General features: G+C 55.7%; 1 long non-coding RNA gene across 1 annotated transcript; it reads right to left on the reverse strand.

Moving 5' to 3' along the window:
• Positions 1-18,592: 18,592 nt before the first annotated feature.
• Positions 18,593-20,635, reverse strand: LOC139030919 (uncharacterized). The gene is made up of 2 exons (XR_011483359.1): positions 20,216-20,635; positions 18,593-19,176 (listed from the first exon to the last, which is right to left on the reverse strand). It is a non-coding gene; the product is annotated as an uncharacterized lncRNA (long non-coding RNA).
• Between the last annotated feature and the right edge of the window lie 1,594 nt (positions 20,636-22,229).

Here is a 22,229-nt window from a genome sequence, read left to right on the forward strand (position 1 = left end):
CTAAGAAGGACCTACTATATAGCGCAGCGAACTCTACTCAGTGCTCTGTGATGGCATATCAGGAAAAAGAATCTTAAAAAGAGTGGACATATGTATAACAGATTCGCTTTGCTATACACCTGAAATTAACACAGCATTGTAAATCAACTATACCCCCAATAAGATTTTTTTATTAGCAAATAACAACTACAATAATAATCCAATTAAAAATGAGCAGAGGAACTGAAGAGGCACTTTTCCAAAGAAAACATTCAGATGGCCGACATGCACGTGAAAAGATGTTCAGCATCACTCATCATCAGGGAAACACAAATCAAAACCACAATGAGGTAGCATCTCACACTTGCCTGAATGGCTATCATCAGAAAGACGGCAAGTGTTGTTAAGGAAGTGAAGAAAAAGGAAAGCTTGTGCATTGTCAGTGAGAATGTAAATTGGTGCAGCCACTGTAGAAAACAGTTTGGAAGTTTCTCCAAACTTAAAAATAGAGCTTCCGCATGATCCCATGTCTGGGTATGTATCTGAAGGAAACAAAATCACTATCTTGAAGAGATATCTGCAGTTCAGACAACTTTCTTCCAGTCATGATACGGAAATAACCTATTGCAGAGATAAAGTTGTGGTATATACATACTAAGCCATAAAAAGAAGGAAATCCTGCCATCTGCAATAACATGGATGAACCATGAGGATATTATGCTGAGAGAAGGAAGACAGACAGAGAAAGACAGATACTGCATGATCTCACTCACATGAAGAATTCAAGAAAACCAGACTCACCAAAACAGAGACTAGATTGGTGGTTGTTAGAGATGGGAGGTAGTTGAGGAAAAACAGAAAGAAAGAAAGGAAGGAAGAAGGAAGGAAGGAAAGAAAGAAAAGAAAGAAAGAGAACACCTCCCCCACTTTGCTATATTTTTGTACTAATTTAATTTTTTTCAAAGGGAGAGACCTTCTTCTCCCTGTTTCAACTAAGTCATGTTTGGTGGATATTACCAAAGCCACTCAACTTCATTTCCAAAAAGAGCAAGAAAGAACCAAAACACTCCTGCCTTCTCCTCCTCCCCACCCCCAGGTTTGTGGCAGCTGCGACTCAGCTGAGGCCTAAAAGTCAGGCACCTCCCTGTCATCAGCCCCTGTCACCAAGAGATGCGTGCCACTCAGAGCCAGCTCTCAACACTCACTTGATAAATATTTCATTGACACCTAGTGTACCAGACATGTTTTAGGCTCTGAGAAGACAGCATAAACAAATCTGCTCAAATCCATGCTCACATGGAGTTTACATTTTCATGGGGAGAGACAGATAAGGAAGAAACATATTATAAAAGATACAGGTGGCCAGATGGAAATGATAAATGCTATGGAGAAAAACTGGGCTTCCCTGGTGGCTCAGCGGTAAAGAATCCACCTGCCAATGCAGGAGATGTGAGTTCCATCCCTGGGTCAGGAAGATCCCCTGGAGAAGGACCTGGCAACCCACTCCAGTACTCTTGTCTGGGAAATCCCATGGCCAGAGGAGCCTGGCAGGCTACAGTCCATGGGGTCACAAAGAGTCAAACACAGCTTAGCAACTAAATAACAACAACAACAACATGAAGAAAATTAAGTGTAAATGTGCAGAGGAAGTGTTGCAGGTGGGGTGAGTCACAGGAGATTAGGGAAGCCTCAGTGAGAAGGGGACATTTCATCAAAACCCACATGAGGGTGAAGCAGGGAGCCACATGGATGCCTGGGGAAGGGCATTCCAGCAGAGGGAACAGCAAGGGCAAAGGCTCTGAGGCAGGACCTGCCTGGCATATTTGAGGACCTGCAGGGAAGCCAGTGAGGAGGCAGCAGTGGAGGGACGAGAGGTAAATGAGAGGAGACTGGTCAAGCTGGGGGCCAGGCTGTGCCCGGCCTTGAGGGCATTACCAGGCTCTAGCCTCAACTGAGTCAGATGGAGACTGGAGAGTCAGAGTCTGACTTCTCTGGTCAGAGACAGAGGATCAGAGCAGAACAGCAAGATCTGGAATCTTCCCAGCCCGGTATTTGACAAGAAATAAAAGAACCTTCCCTGCCAACCTTTATTTTACATCATTACTTTCCTGGCGGCTCAGCTGGTAAAGAATCCGCATACAATGCAGAAGCCCTGGGTTGGATCCCTGGGTTGGGAAGACCCCCTGGAGAAGGGAAAGGTTACCCACTCCAGTATTCTGGCCTGGAGAATTCCATGGACTAGTCCATGGGGTCGCAGAGAGTCGGACACGACTGAGTGACTTTCACATTCTTTCCATTCTTGGAGAATAAAGGACAAGCCACAGGATGCCTGCTCCCACTAGAACCTAAGCTCCTGGAGGCAGGTGCTACCCCATGTGACAGTGCTCATCACTGTACCCAGAGGGTCTCAAGAAGGGCCAGGCACTCAGCAAGTGCTCATTAAAGATCTATAGAAGAAATGTGCAGACCTGCCCTGAGGGAGACTCTGGCCATTTGTATTAAGCTCCATGGCCACTGTGTTAAGGCCAGTGCTGGGCACCTAGCAGACACTGCCCCCTTTTCAAAAAGTAGAGCTTGAGTGCCCTGCCTAGGGTCCCGGTGAGGCCCAGCTGGATCAGACAGCCAATCTGAGTCCAGGGCCCTCGCCCCCTCTCACTGCCACAGAGGCCCAGCACACCCTGTCAGCCCAGTGGGTCACCCTCACCTCCCTCCGGCTCGCCCAGGACCCTCAAACACCAGCCCAGAAAGCTCCAGACTTGGGAGGGGGCACCCCTGTGCCCATCCCTAGGAGGGTCTGTGAGTCTATCGGGGGCGGGGAGGGTCAGATCCTTCGTGAAGAGGGTGTGCATCTGTCCCTCTTTGGAAACTTCCTCCTGGCACAAAGTCGGCGCTCTCCCTCTCACTGCCCCCTCCCACTTCAGGTGAGTCCTACCTGTTTCAGTTCCGCCCTGCTAGTACCCATCCCCCTCGGGGCGCGCCTCGCATTGCCATCCGCGGGCCCCGAGCGCCCCCTGCCGACCGCTGCTCCGCCTGCACGTCCGCGGCTCAGAAGCCCGAGGGCGTCCGTGCAAGAGGGCGGTGTAGTGGTCCGTTCCTTGGGCTGGGGTCTCAGCCTTTCTCCCCCACACCCGGGAGGCACAGGGGAGTCCCATCTTGGCTTGAGGGGGGATTGCCTGGCACACACATTGTGGGGACAGGGCACAGACCTCACAGGCGCCTCCTCCCGGCCCTGGTGCTCTCCTGCAGGACCCCTGGAGCCTTTTCCGGGGTGGTGGGGGCTGAGCCTTGAGACAGCAGGGTAGAGAAGGCCAGCAGGAAGGTGCAGGACAGGGGCACCCTAGGCCAGCCCACAGAGGGTCTTCTACCCTGCCTGGGACTGAAGAAAATCCAGGCTGGTCCCCACCCACCAGCCTTAATCCCTCTTAGCCCCCGTCTTCCTGAAATCCAACCCCTATCCCTGTCAATCCTGTCCCTCCCCAAAATGGCTTTCCTTCCAAGTCCCCAGACGACGACGTAGTGCTATCAACGAGGCCGTGGTGCATCCCCTCTTTTTTTTTTTTTTGAACTATTTATTTATTTGGTGGTCCCAGGTCCTAGTTGCAGCATGTGGGATCTTTTAGCTGTAGCATGCAAAATCTTACTCACGGCATACAGGATCTAGTTCCCTGTTTGTTGTTGTTGATATTTAGTCGCTAATTGTATCTGACACTTTTGCGACACCATGGACTGTAGCCCACCAGGCTCCTCTGTCCATGGGATTTCCCAGGCAAGAATACTGGCGTGGACTGCCATTTCCTTCTCCAGAGGAGCTTCCTGACCCAGGGATGGAACCTGTGCCTCCTTCATTGACAAGTGGATTCTTTACAGCTGAGCCACCAGGAAAGCTACTTCCCTGACCAGGGATTAACCCAGGCCCCCTGCATGGGGAGTGAAGAGTCTTAGCCACTGGACCACAATCTTGGCACTGAGTCAGGAGCCTGAGAAGGGGACACAAGGTGGGTGAGCAGGAGGGCAAGGTCAGCCTTTGGAGAGGACCTCACATGTACAGGCTCACAGCTGTGTGCAGATGTGAACACAGGTACACAGCATGTGCATGTGTGCACACACGTGCACTCGAGTGTGTGTATGTGTGAACATATATGCACAAATATGCCCATGTGTACATTTGTGAGTCACATGCTCACACATATACATGGCATGCACACCTCCATACCTGGGCACAGGTATCTATGCCTATACCTATCTATAGGTGTAGATAGATAGCATCCTTAGATAGACTGATACAGGTCTGCCATCAAAGCCCACATCTGCACACATAGGCAAACACACATCCCTCATGTGCACACGTGTCTCCACATGCCTGGGGGAAAACTAGACTTTACAGTCAGAAAAACCTGTCTGAACTCCGATTTGGCTTTACCACTCTCTTTCTCTGTGACATTTTGTGTGTGCAGCTTTTCAGAGCCTCTGTTTCTTGGCCTATAAAGCTGGTAATAGGGTGCCTGTCTGTCGGGTTGCAAGGATTAAAGGAGCTAATAAATGGATCAGGCCTGCCAAATAGAAAAGCAGCAGGCGGACCCCCATCCTCAGGCCTGCGTGTGACAGTAACTATAAGGTAACCAAAAGGATCCCCATCTGGGGGTTGAGGCAAGGAGGCCCCCAGCACAGGCATACACACGTGCACGCACGCCGGAGCCACTCTGTGTTCCTGCTGTTTGTGCAGGCTGCTTAGCTACCAGCCGGGCTGAGGAGCACGTGAACCCACATGGAAGCCTGGTCCTACCACCTTAGCCTGTTGGGACAGGGCCTGGCCAGGATTCCTGCATTCCTCCTGCCTTCCCTCTTCCTCCTGGCCACATGTAGGGTATGAAATGGAGGAGTTAGGGAGCCGCTCACCCTCCAAGCCACCAAAGGCTTTGCCCTGACCACGGTGAAGTTGGTGGTGCTGTAGGGGCCCTCCCGAGACAGGGGGACCCTGGGGCCCTCCCGGGGGCTCTCCAGCTTGCCTGACAGCCCCTCTCCAACTCCATCTCCTCACAAGCCCAAGGCTGCTGAGACCATATACCCTCAGCGAGCTGAGAGGTGGGAGACCTCGCCCCCCTACACAGTCTGTGCATATGGCCTCCTGGGCAAAGGAAGCTAGCCAGTATCCCCATGAGCTCCTCTCCCTAGCACTCTAAGTCCCCTCACAAAATCCTGTCCCCCGGGCCACCCCCCTGGCCACCACAGTGCCCAGGCCAGGGGTGGGGGTGGAGGGAGAGGAACTCGCCGTCCTGAGTCCAGAGCAGAGAACAAGTTGGGCTCAGTGCTGGCTCTGAAGACGCTCCTGGGATCAGGGACAGCCACACCGCAGGTCATCCCTTGCAAGCGTGCCTTTCTGTCCACAAGCCCCCAAACCATCAAGCCCCAAAGGGATGGCTGGGACTCCTCCCCTTGTCTGTCCTCACCCCCAGGAGGGCAGGGGTCACCAGGCAGGGACATCGATGTCATCCAATAACAGTGACATACATACCGCCATACCGCAGACTGTGAGAGCCCTTCCTCTGGTAAACTGGCCCAAGGGAGTGGGTGCAACCCACCCAGGCCCTTCCGCTTCCAGGTCCCTCCAAAATAGGTTGGGGCCACTTCACACCTCAGGTGTGGGGGTGTGGAGAGTAGACAGACAGCCGGGGTGACACACAGTACCATGAGTGTAGCCTACAGCCTCCTTCTACAGACGGACAGACTGAGGCCCAGAGAGAGGAAGGGCCTTGCTCTAGGCCCACAGTGAAGCTGGGCCTTCTGACCACTCACCACCCTCTTCAGGGCTCTAGCAAATCTCCCACTCAGAGCTTTGCTCTGTGTCCTGGGACCACCTGACTGGTGGGGTAGAGAGAGAAAGAGGGGAGGCACACCCTCAACTGAGCTGATATGTTGGGAGGAGGGGCAAGCTGCAAAGAGGTTCTTCCTAGGGCCTAGCCTTAAGGCTGACAGGAGGAATTGTGCCCACACAGGGTCTCTTCTGGAATTGCAGGGGCCTAGAGCATGGCCAGAATGAGAGTGGGGGGTCACTGGTGTGACCACAGACAGGCCTAGGTTTGGAAAGAGGGACCCTGAATGTATTCTGAGACCCACACCCTCTCCACACTGTGACTTTGCAGCTGTAAATCCCCCCAAAAATGTGGAAACAAAAAAAAAAACACAGAAAAAGAGTACTGGACTGGGAATTAGGGGCTTTGGTTCTGGTCTTGTTTCTGTCTCTAAACTCACTGCGGGAACTTGAGCCTCCATTTGAACTTGAGTGTTAAGTGCTCAGTCCTGTCCGACTCTTTGGGACCCCATGGACTGTAGCCCATCAGTCTCCTCTGTCCGTAGAACTCTCCAGGCAAGAATACAGGAGTGGGTAGCCATTGCCCTCCCCAGAGGATCTTCCAGACCCAGGGATCGAACCTGGGTCTCCTACACTGCAGATGGATTCTTTATGACTGAGCGGCCAGAGAAGCCAGAGCCTTTGTTTACCCATCTATGAAATGGCAGTGGGATCTGTGCCCTCCCTGCCTCCCCTTACCCACACTGCCAGAGCCTGCCTCTCTGCGGTGGGATGGGGTGGGGGGACCATGGGGCCCCTTCCTGAGGAGTCTTGCCCTGAGGAAGGGGCCCTAGACTTGCCTCTAGACTGGGCAAGTCAGTCTAATAGGGGGAGGTGGGCAGGAACATTCTTTGGCACTGCCCTGAGCCACTATCCATGAGTGTCTCCTATGGGTCAATGCAACAGTACCGCGAGGCAGGGTCACGGCCCTCTTTTACAGATGAGGAAACTGAGGCCCAGAGCCAGCGCTCCAACACAGCTCTGGTGGCCTCCAGCAGGACAGGGGGGGACGGGGGCGGGCACCAGAAGGGGGCTAAGCATGTGGCCCTCAGCCACCCACCATCAGGGCAGGTGTGTCATGCCGCTGCAGGCGGAGGATCCCCTGGGCTCGGAACCTCAGGAACAACAGGTCTGTGTCCCCGGCAGTCGCTCCGCGCCCACCCCCCACGGCGGCCGACGGGGACAGGGCCGGGTGTGGCGCCAGGATCCAGGGCGGGGCTCGGAAGCCTCCGTTGCCGCAGCGCCGACACCTGGTGTCCGCCCGCCCGCGGATCGGCGTGCCCGGGCAGGGAGGCCGCTCGGGGCCGCCCGGACCGGACGGGACGGGACGCGGGCGGCGGCGCCACATCTGAGCCCCGCCGCATTCCGGGGCGCCCCGCCCGGGGCAGCGGAGGAGGGCCCTCCCAAAGCCGGTGGAGCACCGCCCCCTGCCGGTCCCCGCAGGCGGATGCAAGTCCGGGAGAAGGGGGCGCCTCCCTGGTCCCACCACGCGCCTGGGTCACTCATCAAACACTTCCCGCCTGGGGATGATGCTGGGGGGTCCTTCAAGGAACAAATGCCAGAGCCTGGTTCAGCCCTCTACCGTCTTGGCTACCTGCCAAGGCTCTCAGCCACCCCGGCAACGCCCCACACTCCCTACACCGCACCGGCTGTACACCCTGCAGCCAGGCTTGTAGAAGTGGCCTCCAGTACCTGGACTCCCTGGCCCAGAAAGTGAGCAGAGCTGGAGTCCCCTCTCCGCGATGTCGAAGCTGCTCACACTCCAGGCCCATCTGTTATGCTCCCCTCCATGCCCACCCCTCCTCTTGCCCTCAACCCAACCAGGAATGGCCATGCAGTCCTTGCCTGTCTTTTCTGAGACCCCCTCAGAGTAGCAACAGAATGCTTGTGCAACAACTACTATGGCCAAACACCATTCTTCCTGCTTTATAAACATACATTTAACAAGCCTGCCCAGAGCCTCACACACACACTTTGTGCCTGTCAGTAAGTTCACATTCCCAGGTCTGGGTTTCTGTGCATTTCCTATCGGGGTCCCCCCAGCATTGGCAGCTGTGCTTCAGAACACTGGGCACTGTCTGTCCTTCCCTTCTCTGGAATCCCCTCTCCCCGCCACTGCCCTGTACTCTGGCAGCTCCGTGGGCTGAGTTGCTGAGGAAGGAACATAGACGCTAGTCCCAGCCACTATGCACTGCTCTGTGACCGAGGGCAGCACAGGACCCTCTCTGAGCCCCAGGTTTCTGAGCTGCAGAAAAAGGCCATTTCTAAGGCCACATCAGATTTGCCCATGTGGGATTTTGTATACAGCAAGTGCTTACCAAATGCATGAACAATTGTTCACAGACTGTGACCCAGCTCTCAGCCCCCCTTTGAGACCAGGACCTAGGAGGAACCATGCTTTCTGCCTCCCCTGGCCTGGCCTTCCTGGCCTCTAGAACCTCCTGATAAATCTTGGTCCAGGCCCAGAGAAGTCAGTGACAGGATGGGGTGATGAGCCGTGAACAGGCCTGGCAGTCTCCTCCTCCCTCTTTTCCTCTCCAGGGCCTGGCACCAGCTACAGGCCAGAAGAGAAAGACATTCCAAGTTCAACACGTGTTCAGATGCCCCACTGAAGCACTATGAACCAAAAGTCCCTGTGGGTTGGACTTACAGGGTCTATCCTGGAGTTTCCCATTTGAAAAGCCAGCAAGAGTCAGCTGACCATGGTTTTCAGCATGTGCTAACACTTGAAGAACTGCCCTAAACAAACGCGTGACACTTATTGAGCACTGACTGCCGTCAGGCAGTGCTCAAAGCCGTGGAAAGACAGGCTAGTGCGGGACACAGAGAAAATGCTGGCGACAGGCTCAGATGCAGAGGCCAGGACAGAACCTGAGGCAGCAGATTCTCTTCCTGGAGAGGGGAGCCTACTTGAGGGGTGGAAGGCCCTGGCAGGGCCAGCAGGCTGGGGAGGGGCAAGGAGAAGGACACCCCCGTGGGAATTCAGAATAGAGCCTCAGGTTTCCCCAGACCTCACACTGGAGAAGATGGAAGGACACCTGTAATCCTGACCTCCAATTTACTGTGACCTGAGCACCGGACAGTCACACCCTCCAGTGGACAGGACAAGAGAGCGGGTTAAACACACAGCAGGAGAGACCAGAGCCAGGCACCAGGCAGAGTTTCCTGCTAGAACTGTCTGAATTCCAAACTGGCAAGCAACTGAGGGGTTCCCTGATCCCCGGGTCTTTCAAGAAGGAGAGCCACCTAGGGGCTTCGGGAGGGTCTTTTCTGCACCAAGGCAGGAGGTTGAAGGCAGGCTTCTCAGGGCCGCTCCCGCAGGGGAGGCTGGGAACTGGAGAGCACGGCTCAGCCACTCTCACGGATTTGGCCTTGTTTTCTTCACACAGCAGAAACTGCTTCGTCAGCTCCCTGAAAACCCTCTGTGCAATCACTGGTGGAGGAGCCCTGCCCCAGGCCTCTCCCTCCCCCGCTGCCCTCTGTCCCGATGCAGGAACACAGACTTGCCTGTTCCCAATACAGGCTTGGGACCTGGCCCTCACCCTGTCCTCTTCCCAGCTGGGCCATCCAGGTGCACTGGGCAGCCAGCGCAGACCCCAGAGCCCCCCAGGCCCAGGCCCAGCCACAGGAGGGGGCAGGGAGAGCACACAGCCTGCCCCTGGGGAAACAGGGTGGGGCTGGGGAGTCAGGAGTCCTGGGCTCTAGTCCCAGCTCTGGGTCTCAGTTCCCTAAACTCTGCAGTGAGGAGCTGAACTCGATAATATCCAAGGACACTCCCAGCTTCGAAAGTTCTAGGACCAACAGGAAGAGACACTCCGTTCCTTCACTGTGCCCACAAAGGGGTCAGAGCCAGCCCAGGGGCTGCCTCCAGGCCTGGGCTCTGCCCCCACTATGCCTCTAACCCCTCTGTTGAATCCATTTGCCAAAGTGTCCTGGCAGGGGGGCAATTGCAAGAGTCAAATGAGATAATGCTTGAAAACTGCTCTGGGAACAGTCAGAGCTCTCATCTTTCATCTCCAGTGTGAAATTCCAAGATGGTACATCTGACATACACAGGGTGAATGGCATGGGAAGATACAACACACACTGCCCCTGGGCTGGGGAGAGCATGGCCAGGGCTAGGCTGGGGGCTTCCGCGGAAGGTCAGCTCCTCAAGGGAGGCTCTGGTTGAGGCTGAAGATGGAGGGCATTGCAAACCAGAGACGGGTCTAAAGAGGGGGTGCCTGCTTCCTTATACTGTCTCCACCAGACCCCCCTGCTGGAAGTAAGCAGGCTGAGCCAGGCTGCCTCACCTGGAGAACTGGCCAGGAGAACTGCCCTGGAACCTCAGCTCCCTTGGGACAGAGAAGGGCCACCCAGTGAAGGGAGCCAGGACTGGGTGGCTGTAGTCTTGGCTTGTTAAGTGTCTGTGAGTGAAGGGACATTCAATGGGGCTGAAGATCCTCAGGGAAATGCACGGCCCCTAGCCCACCCCCCTAAAAGTGAGGATGAGGAAACTGAGGTTTGGGAAGGAGCGGTCACTTAGCCAGGGTCACACAGCTGACTGAGTCCCAACTGCTCTTCTGCCTCTCAGGTGGGGCAGGCCGGGCCTCCCCCACAGCAGGCCTCGGGCAGGAGCTAAGATCTCCATGGGGGCGGGGGGCATTGTTGGGTTCAGGGCCGGACTGGGGTACCACAGACGCCAGCTTCTTCCAGAGAAGGGTGGGGAGGCCTGGAGGCAGGGAGGTAGCCTGGCCTCCACCTGGCAGACAGCATTTGTTACCTTATAAGGCGCTTTCTCTTCTCCCTCAAACAACTTCTGACAGAACCAGGTGGGGCTGTGGGTGGAGGGGTGGAGCCACACCTACCTGCTCGCCCAAGTCAGCTCTTTGAGCCTCGGGGTCCAAAGCAGCCCCCTGGCCTGTCAGAGAAAGGCGGCCAACACGCAGGCCAGTCTGAGGCCCCCAGGCCTGGCCTGGGAACCAGGACCCCCGAGTTCCCACCCTCATCACCTGCCCTTAACCTGCACTGCTTCCCCCACACCCCTGGGTTTACAGCCAATCTGGCTCTCCAGCCCCCTCACACCCGGACATACCCACAGCAGAGCCAGGGGGCCAGAGGCAGTGGGACAGGGGAGCACAGTGTTGGCAAGGGGGGAAAGCTGGTGTTCGTGTAGAGACTGCACTTTCGGTCCTTTCCTGGGGACAGTGAGGCCTGGTTCCCCAAGGAGGGAGCTGCCTCTCGTGGCCTCAGGGCCTCCTGCCTCTTACCCAGAGAAAGCAGGCTGGGCACTGCCCATGAGCCCAGCAGGGCTGTGTCTGTCTCCATCCTCAGAGGCATGGAGGGGCCTAGGACCCAGGCCTAGTGGCTGGGAGGGGCAACAGGGCTGCTCACTCACCACCCGCCGCTGTGGGGCCCCTGCCTGACTCTGAGTGAGGAGTGGAATCCAAGGGGTCCCAGTGAAGAGCAGCACTGAACCTCAGGACCAGGACCAGGCCACCATCACTGATGCCCCCCACACCTCACACAGGGCAGGCACAGTGAGCATCCGATGAGGGCCTTTAAGGTCCACTGGCCACCCTCTAGCAATGTGACTTTGGGCAGCTATGAGCCTCCCTCAGCCCTGGTTTCATCTCTGTAAACTGGGAGTGATAGTTTCCTCCTCCTGAAGTCGTTTCCACTGGTTGAACGTTTGGATATGCTCTTGCTAAGTCACTTCAGTTGTGTCTGACTCTTTGCAGCCCCAGAGACTGTAGCCTGCCAGGCTCCTCTGTCCAGGGGACTCTCCAGGCAAATATTTGAGTGGATTGCCATGCCTTCCTCCCACGTCTAGTTGCACATAATGGCCTGCAAACAGGTTTTACTGGGCAGCTGGGGAAGGGTTAGGGTGCTCCCCAGGATCTCTGGCTGTGCTGTGGGCGCTAAACCCCATTTCAGCTCCTCCAGACCCTAACTGGAGGGAGTGCAGGGGCGCAGGGTCCTTGGTCACCGAGGAACACCAAGGGAGGGGCTCACAGCACTGCCAAGGCCAAGGCGCTGAGGACAAGCCCCACGCGGAGCAGGCCCCTTTGAGGTCGCCGGTGTCTGGGCCCCAGTGCCATGTGTGCACAAAGCTCTGTGTCTGTGTGTGTGTGTGTGTGTGTGTGTGTGTGTGTGTGTCCAAAGTGCCACCTGGCCCACTGGGCCACACCCTGGTGACTCAGGGCTACGGCATGTACCCTGCCCAGCCAGCAGCAGAACAAAGCCACCAATTCAGGGCCTCGGCATCCAAGCTGAGTCACAGGCAAACACACCCAGGCAGGTGTCCCCCTGCCTCCCAGGCCTGTCCCACCCCAAGGGATCTGCTGTGGAGAGCAGGGGAGCCCCTCACACTGACAAGGGAGGGAGCGGGTTAGGGTTAGGATTAGGGAATGCTTTCAATGGCAAGGAGGAGCCCCAAACCCCAGGCCAGCCCAGTGTGATGTGGAGCCCCTGCTTTAGCTCATACCCAGGCCCCAGAAAGTCTGAGGCTCAGGTTCAGAATGCCACCAGCTTGGCCCCCACCTGGGTGCAGACGTTGGAGGGGGCCCTACCTGAGGACCCTGTCTCCAGCCAAGATCTCAGCTGAGAGCAAGCCACCAGGAAGGAGCAGACAGACCCAGGGGGACACCACAGGGCAGACAACCAGATCCCCAAAACCCTCAACCAGTTGCAACCATACCTGCCCCGAACATGGAAACTCTTATCCCGACCCAATCCAACCTAACCCCAAACTGTGCATAACACTAATCTGGGCCTGTCCTCTGACCTTAGACCCATGGCCAGATCTGACACTGCACAAACCCCAATGCTAAGTCCAAGTCTGAACCATACCCCAACTCTACCCTGAATCAACTTCACTCCAAACCTGGGTGCTTCCCTATGCCCAAACCTACCCCATCCTCAAAACTCAGCCCTAAAGCCGTCCCATCCGCAGCCCCAGCTCTGACCTGCATCCACTCTCAGACTTTTGCCCAAAATGCCAACATCAGCCCAATTTCTGCTCCAAACCCACAACATTCCTCCAAACTCTACCTTCCCAGGCTCTCCCCTAACCCCAAATCCTACTCTACATCTCAGCAGCACCCCACACCCTGCGTCCACTCTCACCCCCAGCCCTACCCTAAGCTCCCCAAGCCCCAAGCTCCCCACAAGCCCACGTCTAACCCAACTGCTCCCATTGAGCCCACTCTGTGTCCACTGTCTGACAATCAGAGACCTCTGCTGGAACTGGGGGCATCAGGCAGGGATAAATCCACAGTGGTGGGTCACAGCCCACTAGCTGAAGCTGGGCGGCGAGGTAAGAGGGCAGGGGCCAGGGACACAACACGCCCCCAGTAAGAACAGCAAGCTCTCTGCCCCCACCGTGAGCCCCTGCACCCAGTGGCCCCGTGTTAGGACTTGCATGGTGATGGGGGATCATTCAGACTCTGGGCCAGCCCTTGCCTGCCTGTCCTCCCATCTGGGTGGTCGGCCCACCCAGCTCAGGAACCCACCACAGTACAGCCCCCAGCCCCCTCCTCTACCCCAGACCCTGGGGTACCCGCACCTCAGAGCAGGGAGTCAAACCCAGGCCCCTGGGGCCTGTGCCAACACCCCCCAGAGGGCCCAAACACCCGCTCCCACCTTCACCCCCTGTCCCTGGTCTGCATGCCCAGTAGGCCAAGTTTGAAGCCCTCCCTCTGCAGTCTGCAGCCGACGAAGCAAGGCTGGCCGGCTGGTATCAGCCCCCACCGCCTTCCTCCAGGCCCAGGCTGCATTCCCAGCAAGCCAGGACCTGCCTCTCGGGTAAACAAGCCGAGCTCAGCACCCTCCCCCACTGTCTTCCCAGACTCCCAGGTAGCCTCAGGGCCTCATGCTGCAGACTCCCCAGGACCCCTCTGAGGCAGGCCCGCACCCCAGAGGCCCTGCACCCACCGCAGGGGAATGATCCTGAGTGTGTCCCTTCCTTAACCTGCCTCTCCTGGTCTGACCCCATCGGAAGACCTGGCCCCTACGGGGACTGTCAGGAGCTGTGGTCCCATGCCTCGCCCCCCACCACAGTGTGCAGAGGAGACCCTGAGAGGTCGTTATCTCATCACATATCGCCTAGTAGGGTTAGGGCTGAAATGGCCTTGCCCTGTCTCAGACCTCAGCCAGTCCAGGGCTATCACAGAAGCTTGGATAAGCATGCGGGGCATGTGGAGCCAATGGGGACCAGGAGAGGCGGGGCAGGGCTCAGGTACGGGTAAGGGAGGACCAGGCCTCTGGGCCAGGGCTCCCCCAGACCTCTGCCCTGGAAATTCTCGCAGTCACCCAATCTGATACCCTTCAACGCCATCCAAGGGTGAAGGAGCTTTTCCTCTTTTCCATCTCACCCTGATGCTGGGCAAGATCGAGGGCAGGAGGAGAAGGTGGCCACAGAGGATGAGATGGTTGGATGGCATCACAGACTTAATGGATGTAAGACTGAGCAAACTCCAGGAGAGAGTGAAGGACAGGGAAGCCTGGCGTGCTGCAAGTCCATGGGATCGCAAAGTGTCAGACACAACCTGAGCAGCTGAACACCAGCAACAATCCCTCCAGGAGCCAGCCAGGTCCCCACCCAGGCACCTCTGCCCACTCCTGCTGCTCTCCCGGGTTCTGAGCCCACCTTCCACCCCAGCCCCCATGCTGAGCAGCAGGACCCAGCCCTCCCGCCTCCAGGGATCCGAGCTGCCCAGAGTCTTCCCAAAGCTCCCTGCTGGCTGTGGAATTCACAGCCAGACTCCCACAAAGTGCCAACCCACCCACCCCAACAATTGGATGTCTGCTGCACTCCACCTACCCCTTCCCTGGGCCATGCTGGCCCCTGATGCCCTGCAGTTTCAGCCTCCTGGCTTTGCTCCAATGATCCACAGCGCAGAGAGACTTCCCCTCCACTTCCATACTGGAAGCAAATCCTATCTATCTCCCTCAGGCATGGGTACAACAGGAGCCCCCACTCCTCCAAAAGCAGTCCCCAGATCAGAAGCCCAGACCACAGAGCTCTCTGATGGCAGACCCACCTCCGGACCTGCAGTTTAGTGATGTGTCTTTACCACCCTCCACCTTCAGCTTGCAGAGAGCACAAACTATCTGCCACATCTTTCCATCCCTGGGGCTCAGGGGGGTCTTAGGGCTGTGATCTCAGGGTGGTCTTGTCTGACACCTCCCCACCTCCCCAGCCGGGCCACCAGGCCGCAGCGGGGAGCTAGTGCTTCCCACCTGGAGCTCCACTCCGGGCCACCAGGCCGCAGCGGGGAGCTAGTGCTTCCCACCTGGAGCTCCAGTTCTCACCACAGTCTGTGATGTGGGTGTTCTCGTCCCCATTTTACTAACTGGGCTGCCTCAGGATAAATGACTGCCCAAGTGGCAGAGCGTGTATAAGACCTCAAAGCCCACCCTCCAAAGAAATGAGAAATTTCCCCAAGTGGGATGTGGACGTGGAAGTGGGGACCCTTGGGAAATGGTCAGGAGGGTGGCAGGGCCAAGAACAGACTTTCCCCTAAGTCCCCGAAACCCTACAGCGGGGTCCCGGGGTCTGGAGGGAGCAGCCAGTGACCCAGGGCATCTCCACAGCCAACCCAGCCCTACGACCCGCCCGCACCTCACACACATTCCAAGTGCGTGTGCAAACCCAGCACCGCAGTCCCTCCGCCGCAGAACGCACCGACGCCCCTCCACGCCCACCCCCACTTCCGCCCCCGCCGTCCACACCCAGACCAACCCGACCGGTTGGACCGGCCCCGCGGCTGAGCGAGTCTCCAGAGGCTCCCCGCCCCCACCCCGAGCCTGCGTGAAGGGATTCCGTGGCGCAGGAGCGCCCCCAGCTGACCAGTATGAGACCCGCAGGGCACAAGAACCCATCCAGACCCCAGGCCAGATAGAGGAGTCCTGCGGAGATTCCATATTCCATGACCTTCTTGAGTGCCCAGGACCGAGTCGGAGAGGCTGAGTCAGGAGCAGAGGAGAGGCAAAGGTCTGGGGGCCACATTAGCACAAACATGGAGGGGAAGAACAGCAGAGCCGGACGCCAGTGGGTGGCTGGAGCCTGTGTTCCTGCCTTGTACTTGGTGATGGAGCAGGCCCTGGCTGGAGAAAGGAAAATCAAAGGTCCTCTCAGATTTCTGCCACTGGCTGGATGAAGATCAGAGCTCCAGGTCTGGGACAGCGACAAAAGGACTTATCTTGGGCATGCAGGCCTTGAGGGACCCGAGCGACTTCCAGCAGAGACCAGCAGGAGGTGGTCTGGAGAATCCATGAACATGGCAGGGAGGCAGGGACAGCATTACAGCGCGGGTCCCCCCTCACTGGCTTCTGAGCAAGTCTCTTCTCACAATGGGATTAGTGTGGGTTAGCTGCTCCTAGGGTCCGTTCCTGCCCTTGTACTTGTCATTACCCACCCGGCCTCCCTCTGTCTGGGCCTCAGCCCCCTGCAGAGCCCTCCTAAGAACACACTGAGGACACAGTGCTAACTCCCATTTATTGAGCACATACTAAGTGCCAGACACTGGGCTGGTGGCCTCACCAGCCTGGGGGTGAAAACTGGCCACTTTGACATCAGTGCCAAGTCAGGGGGGCTGTTGGGCCCCACCTGTGTGGCTCTCGAGGTACTTCCAGGGTCTCCCAGGGATACTGCCCTGCCAGAGAGGAGCACATAACGGTGCCCTACCTCAGTGGCCAGTGTCATCCAGGAACTCTCTGCCCACGGCCCGCTGAGCCTTCCAGGGTCCACGGCAGGGACCTGAGGGGGTGGAATTGGGGTGGCGTAGAACAGCACTTCCCAGTCCAACCACCATCTTCCCAGTCCTCGAGGTCATGCTGTTTTGGCCCAGAATCTCAGAGGTCTTCAAGACCCAAGGCTCCTTCATCCCCTGGTGCTGCTCCTCTGAATGTCTCTCCCTGCAGCACCTCACAGCAGCCCTGCAGATGGTGGGACGGGCATCATGTCTGCTCCATCCTCTCTGTCCTTCCACCTCTCTCCCTAGACACCTTGTGCACAGACCGCCCCCCGCCTCCTGCCAGCCCGGACACCAAATACACCCTATACCATCATTGTCTGTGTGTGCTCCATCATGTCCAACTCTTTACGACCCCATGGACTGCAGCCCACCAGGCTCCTCTGTCCATGTAACTTTCCAGGCAAGAATACTGGAGTGAGTTGCCATTTCCTTCTCCGGGGGATCTTCCCGACCCTGGGATCAAACCTTCATCTCCTTCTTGGCAGGCAGATTCTTTACCACTGAGCCCCCAGGGAAGCCCCTACTATGTTCTATTCACTACAGTACCACTGTGGTCAAGCCTGAGCCTTCCCTTCATGGAGCTTACATTTCATTTGGGGGGCAAGAACAGTAAATAAATATGTACAACATTATTGGGACCACTTCATGGGTGTGACACCCACACAGTTGCCCAGGGCCCCGCAGTGGGTTTAACACACGGCTGTCACTAACTTGGAATTCTCAGTAATTTTTTTAACAAGGTGCCCACGTGTTCATGCTGCATTGAGCCTGCAAATAACGTTGTCAGTCCTAAACATAGTACGTCAGATGGTCGTTGCCGTGGAAAAAAATGAGACAAGATAAAGGAATGGGGGTGGCATGGAGGGGAGATGATAAATTTAAAAAAGGTTTCATCCATAGGTGATGTTAGTGAAAATTGAATGAAGTGAGGGAGCCAGTCCAGTGGCTGGCTGGCTGAGGACAAGGTGAGTGCAGAAAGTGGCTGGTTTGGGAGGAGAGACAGGGGGCCAGGGTGGCCAGAGAGGGGTGATAGAGAGAAGGCTGGTAGGAGGTGAGGCTCAAGAGGCCCCGTGGGCCAGTCGCCCAGGACTTGGCTTTACGGTGAGACTCGAGGACTACCGAGAGCCATCTCCTGCCGCACTGAGGAAAGCCTGCAGGGCCACGGCAGGAGCAGAGGGGCCGCCTGACACTTTGTGGGGACCCCATACTTTTCTGTCTCCCCAGTGGATCTGGTGGGATGAGGGCCAGGAGGGAGAGTAGGGGCCACAGGGGTGAGGCCCAGGCATCTGGTTTGGGCAGCCAGGTGGGCAGAGGAGCCATCCCGCAAACCGAGACAGGGACCAGAAGAGGGCAGAGTGGGTGGGGAAGAGAGGGGCCATGGCTGCAATTTTCACCTCAGAACTGACCACAGGCCGAGTCGGGTCAGGGGCCCACCGACAGATACCCCACCCCACCCACCCTTGAGCTCATCCATTCCTAGACGCTGCCACAGGAGCTTCACGGCCTGCTCTTCCCCTCCTCTCCCTGCTCCCTGGCCCTCCCCACCCTCAATGAGGGAGCTTCTTCTCCTGCACCCCTCAGACCTCCCCAGCCCTTCTCACCACCGCAGGACGGCAAAGGCTCCAGCAACAGTTAATCTGCTTTTCACTTAAAAACGCTACCACCAGGCAGGGCCACCCAGTCCAGCTGTCAGCCAGGGCCCCCCCTGCAACCTTCTGTGTAGCAGGGGCCCTCTGCTTGCACACCGCCGGGACCCAGGAGCTCAATCTCTCACCAGGAAGCCCAGCCTATGCCTGGACTGCTCAACCAGCCACCTCCACCTTGGTCCCAGCCTGTTCTTCTCTGAAGCCATATGGTAGCTCCCTCCTCCGTGAGAGGGAAACAGGTGGAGACAGAATGAGCCAACTAATCACCTGCTCTGTGCCTGGCACTTGGGGTGCAGAGGGGAGCAGCAAGCTGGGGTCCCTGCCCTCAGGGGTTATGACAAGTTCCTGCAATATAAATTGAAAAGAAAAAGAACAGCAAGTTTTATCAAGCATTTACTATGTGTCAGACACTGTTCCAGTGTCTGAACACACTTTATGTGTACTAAAATCATTTTGTTATCCCCAAAGTCCTCAAAACTGGGCTCTGTTCTTATCTTCTCCTATGCATTGGCCCAAAGTCCTGCAGGCACCATGGTCAACCAGAGTTCATGCCAAGAAGAGCAAGCTGCGGGAACTAGCAACTCACTGCCTGTTTTAAGTGTCGGCTAGTGTTTCATTAGAAAAGTTGACTCATTGGGAAAGACCCTGATGCTGGGAGGGATTGGGGGCAGGAGGAGAAGGGGACGACAGAGGATGAGATGGCTGGATGGCATCACTGACTCGATGGACATGAATTTGAGTAAACTCCAGGAGCTGGTGATGGGCAGGGAGGCCTGGTGTGCTGCAGTCCATGGGGTCGCAAAGAGTCGGGCACGACTGAGCGACTGAACTGAACTGAACTGAGTGTTTCGTTCCTCACTGGAAAGAGTTTCTCTCTTACAAAGGGTTTCTCGGGTTTCTGTCTTCAGTCATCTCCCGGAAACGGATCGCACAGGTGGGAAGGGGTACGGTCCTGTGGCGCCATCTAGGGGCAGAAATATGCACTTCAGCGATTTAAGCAACACACATCCCGCCCCACCCCACCTCCCACCCACCTCACCCCTCACCCCCTAACCCCACCCCCGCCGCCTTGTAGGGATTCAGAAGGACTGCCTATTAGAATGTCAAGCGTCAAGCACGAACCACCTCCCACCACGCAGGTGTCACTCGTTACTGCAGTCTGACTGCACTCCCGTTTCATCTAGTTGCCAACCAGAACACATCTCCCTATAGAACCGTGTCCCTAAAATGTTGTTGCTTCTTCTTTATGTGAACACAGGTGACTTTAAGAGTTTTGAAATCTGATGCTCTGCCAGACAGCTTCATACAGTCCCTGAACACTGTTAAACTGTCCCTGCCTCTGGAGTTTGGTAGGCTTGAAACAGACCTTGTTGGGCGATGCATGAAAGGGTGTATCACTCACAATATTGGCAACATTATTTTCCTTAGGATGGGCGTAGGTACATGGCTGTTCAATTTATTCTCTGTTAAACTTCGTATATAATTTTTATAGACATGAAATATTTTCTTTAAAATATATTACTTCTTGACAAACTTCACAATGTTTACGCCCTACTCTGTCAGCACTCAGGTGTACCCACCAGGAACCACCAACAGCCTGGATACAGGCCCACAGGAAAATCTTGGTTTGAAGCCACACACCAGCCACCCAGAGAATAGAACTAAGCCCCAAGGTCAGGAAGCTGCAGGAGTTCTGTCCTAAGAACTCTAGCCTTTGAGTTACCAAAGTTTAATGTGAAAATCTGCAATGGATATTTCACACATTTGAAAAAATAGTAAGAGGGCTTCCTGGTGGCTCAGTAGTAAAGAATCCACCTGCAATGCAGGAGACACGGGTTTGATTCCTGGGTCGGGAAAAATCCCCTGGAGGATGAAATGGCAACCCACTCTAGTATTCTTGTCTGAAAAATCCCATTGTCAGAGAAGCCTGGAAGGATACAGTCCATGGGGTCACAAAAGACCCCAACATGACTTTGAGACTAAACAATAACAAAAGCACTTACCATGTGCTAAGCACTGTGTGAGGTGCTGGGAATCCAAAAGTGAACTAGACATGGCTCCTTTCAGCAGAGAGGTGACTCTGTGGGAAATAAGTCCTGACAATAAACAACAGGACAAGAAGGAGAGAGTGAGATGTCATAAGAGGGAAGGAAGGAGACGAAATGACCACTTCTATCTTGGAAAAGCTGGGAAGGTAGCCAGGAGGAAGAAGCATAGAGCTGGGCCTTTAAGAGCGCTACAGGTTGACTGCTAGAAGGAAGAGACTCATTCCAGGAGGAGGGAACAGGGTCAGGAAAAGCACAGAGGCTTGGGGAACAGCAAGAAAGAGATGAACTTTTACAAAAGGATCCTGGGGGCTTCCCTGGTGGCTCAGTGGTAAAGAATCCTCCTGTCAATACAGGAGACGCAAGTTTGATCCCTGAGTCAGAAAGATCCCCTGGAGGAGGAAATGGCAACCCACTCCAGTATTCTTGCCTGGAAAATCTCATGGACAGAGGAGCCTGGCAGTCCATGAGGGTTGCAAAAGAGTCGGTCATGACTAAGTGAATAAACAAAAAGGAATCCTGGATTCTCAGGCTGGGCAAGTAACTTGGTCCACCATGGTGGCAGGCCTGGAGTGGATTTAGATTTGACTCGGGAGGAGCCATGGCAGGTGTTTGAGCAGGAGAATTACCCCTCAAAGTGGTCACTGTGTGCTAGGTGTTAGGAGTAGGGAGAGCACTGAAGTTGGCCGGTGAGCCGGCCACATAGGCCTGTGCCGGGAGGGGTGAGTAGAGGGGAAAGGAGTGCCTCCTTGAGTTTGTCTCTGTTATGAATCTGTCCAGTGGGTCATGAGGCCAACTCTCCCCCTGCCAAAGGAGGTGGGAGTTAATCAGTCCAGAGTGGTGTGTACAGAGCACCCACTGGGTCCTGAGGGGCCACAAAAGACCCAGGACAAGAAGCCCAGTCTCCCCCCATAGGAGCTTGTATCTCCACAGGCTGGCAGCGGCTCCGTGGAAAGCTACCTCTACGAGGCGGAGGTTTCAGGAGCCCACTCCTTCCCCCAGAAAAACACCCCCCACGCATCTCCTGTCTAAAGACTGGTCTCACCCTAAGAGATGCATTGCTCAGATCCAAACTTTAGTCCTTGTGGTGGATTGAATGGTGGCCCCCAAAAGATATGCCCACATCCCAGAATCTGTGAATCTGACCGTATTTGGCTAAAGTGTCTTTGCACATACAATTAAGTTAAAGATCGTAAAGTTGAGATCATCCTGGATTATCTAGGTGAACCCGAAATCTAACGACAAGTGTCCTGATTCGATACAGAAGAGGAGGCACGGACATATAGAAAAGGAGAAGGTAACGTGAAGGCAGAAGCAGAGATCGCAGTGATGAAACCAGAAGCCATTACTATGACTATACTGATGCACAGAGAAGTTAAGTGATTTGCTCAGGGTCACACAGCTTCTGAGTGATGGAGCTGAGATCCGTGCCCATACCCTGAATCATTAGAGGGGCCGCTGAGGGCTCCCTGTTTTGCCTCTCTCGCCACCCTTCTTTCTGAGGACGGCCTGGTAACCACCCCTTTCCTGCCCCAGCTGCTGGGAAACTGGAGTCAACACTGACTCTCAAGCAGGACTACCCTTCGGAGCTACCAGTTTTATTTTCTTCCCAATTAAGCGACCCTAGCTTTCTGTTTCATCACTAATGATAAACTGCTTCTTTCTAGAGAGAACGTGGGAGGCAACAAGTATTAAATACACCACAGCAAGACCAACACAGAGAACTAAAATGCTGGGCCCACAGGAAATAGAGATTGTACAAGGCTAACTGAATGGCCACAGATGCTGTGATTAAGCCTCGGGGCACCCAGGGCGGAAGGGGAAGTCTGATGTGTTACAATCTGCAGGAAGCAGGCTCTTTTCTCAGTGGGGACAGTTTTCCTTTATAATGAACTCTAGTGAAAGTTGCTCACATGGTCCTTGGTATTGGGAACACTGAGTGATGTGATCCACTGACTATGTCCTGAAAAAC

This window comes from Odocoileus virginianus, chromosome 24 (assembly GCF_023699985.2).
Source record: "Odocoileus virginianus isolate 20LAN1187 ecotype Illinois chromosome 24, Ovbor_1.2, whole genome shotgun sequence".
NCBI lineage: Eukaryota > Metazoa > Chordata > Mammalia > Artiodactyla > Cervidae > Odocoileus > Odocoileus virginianus.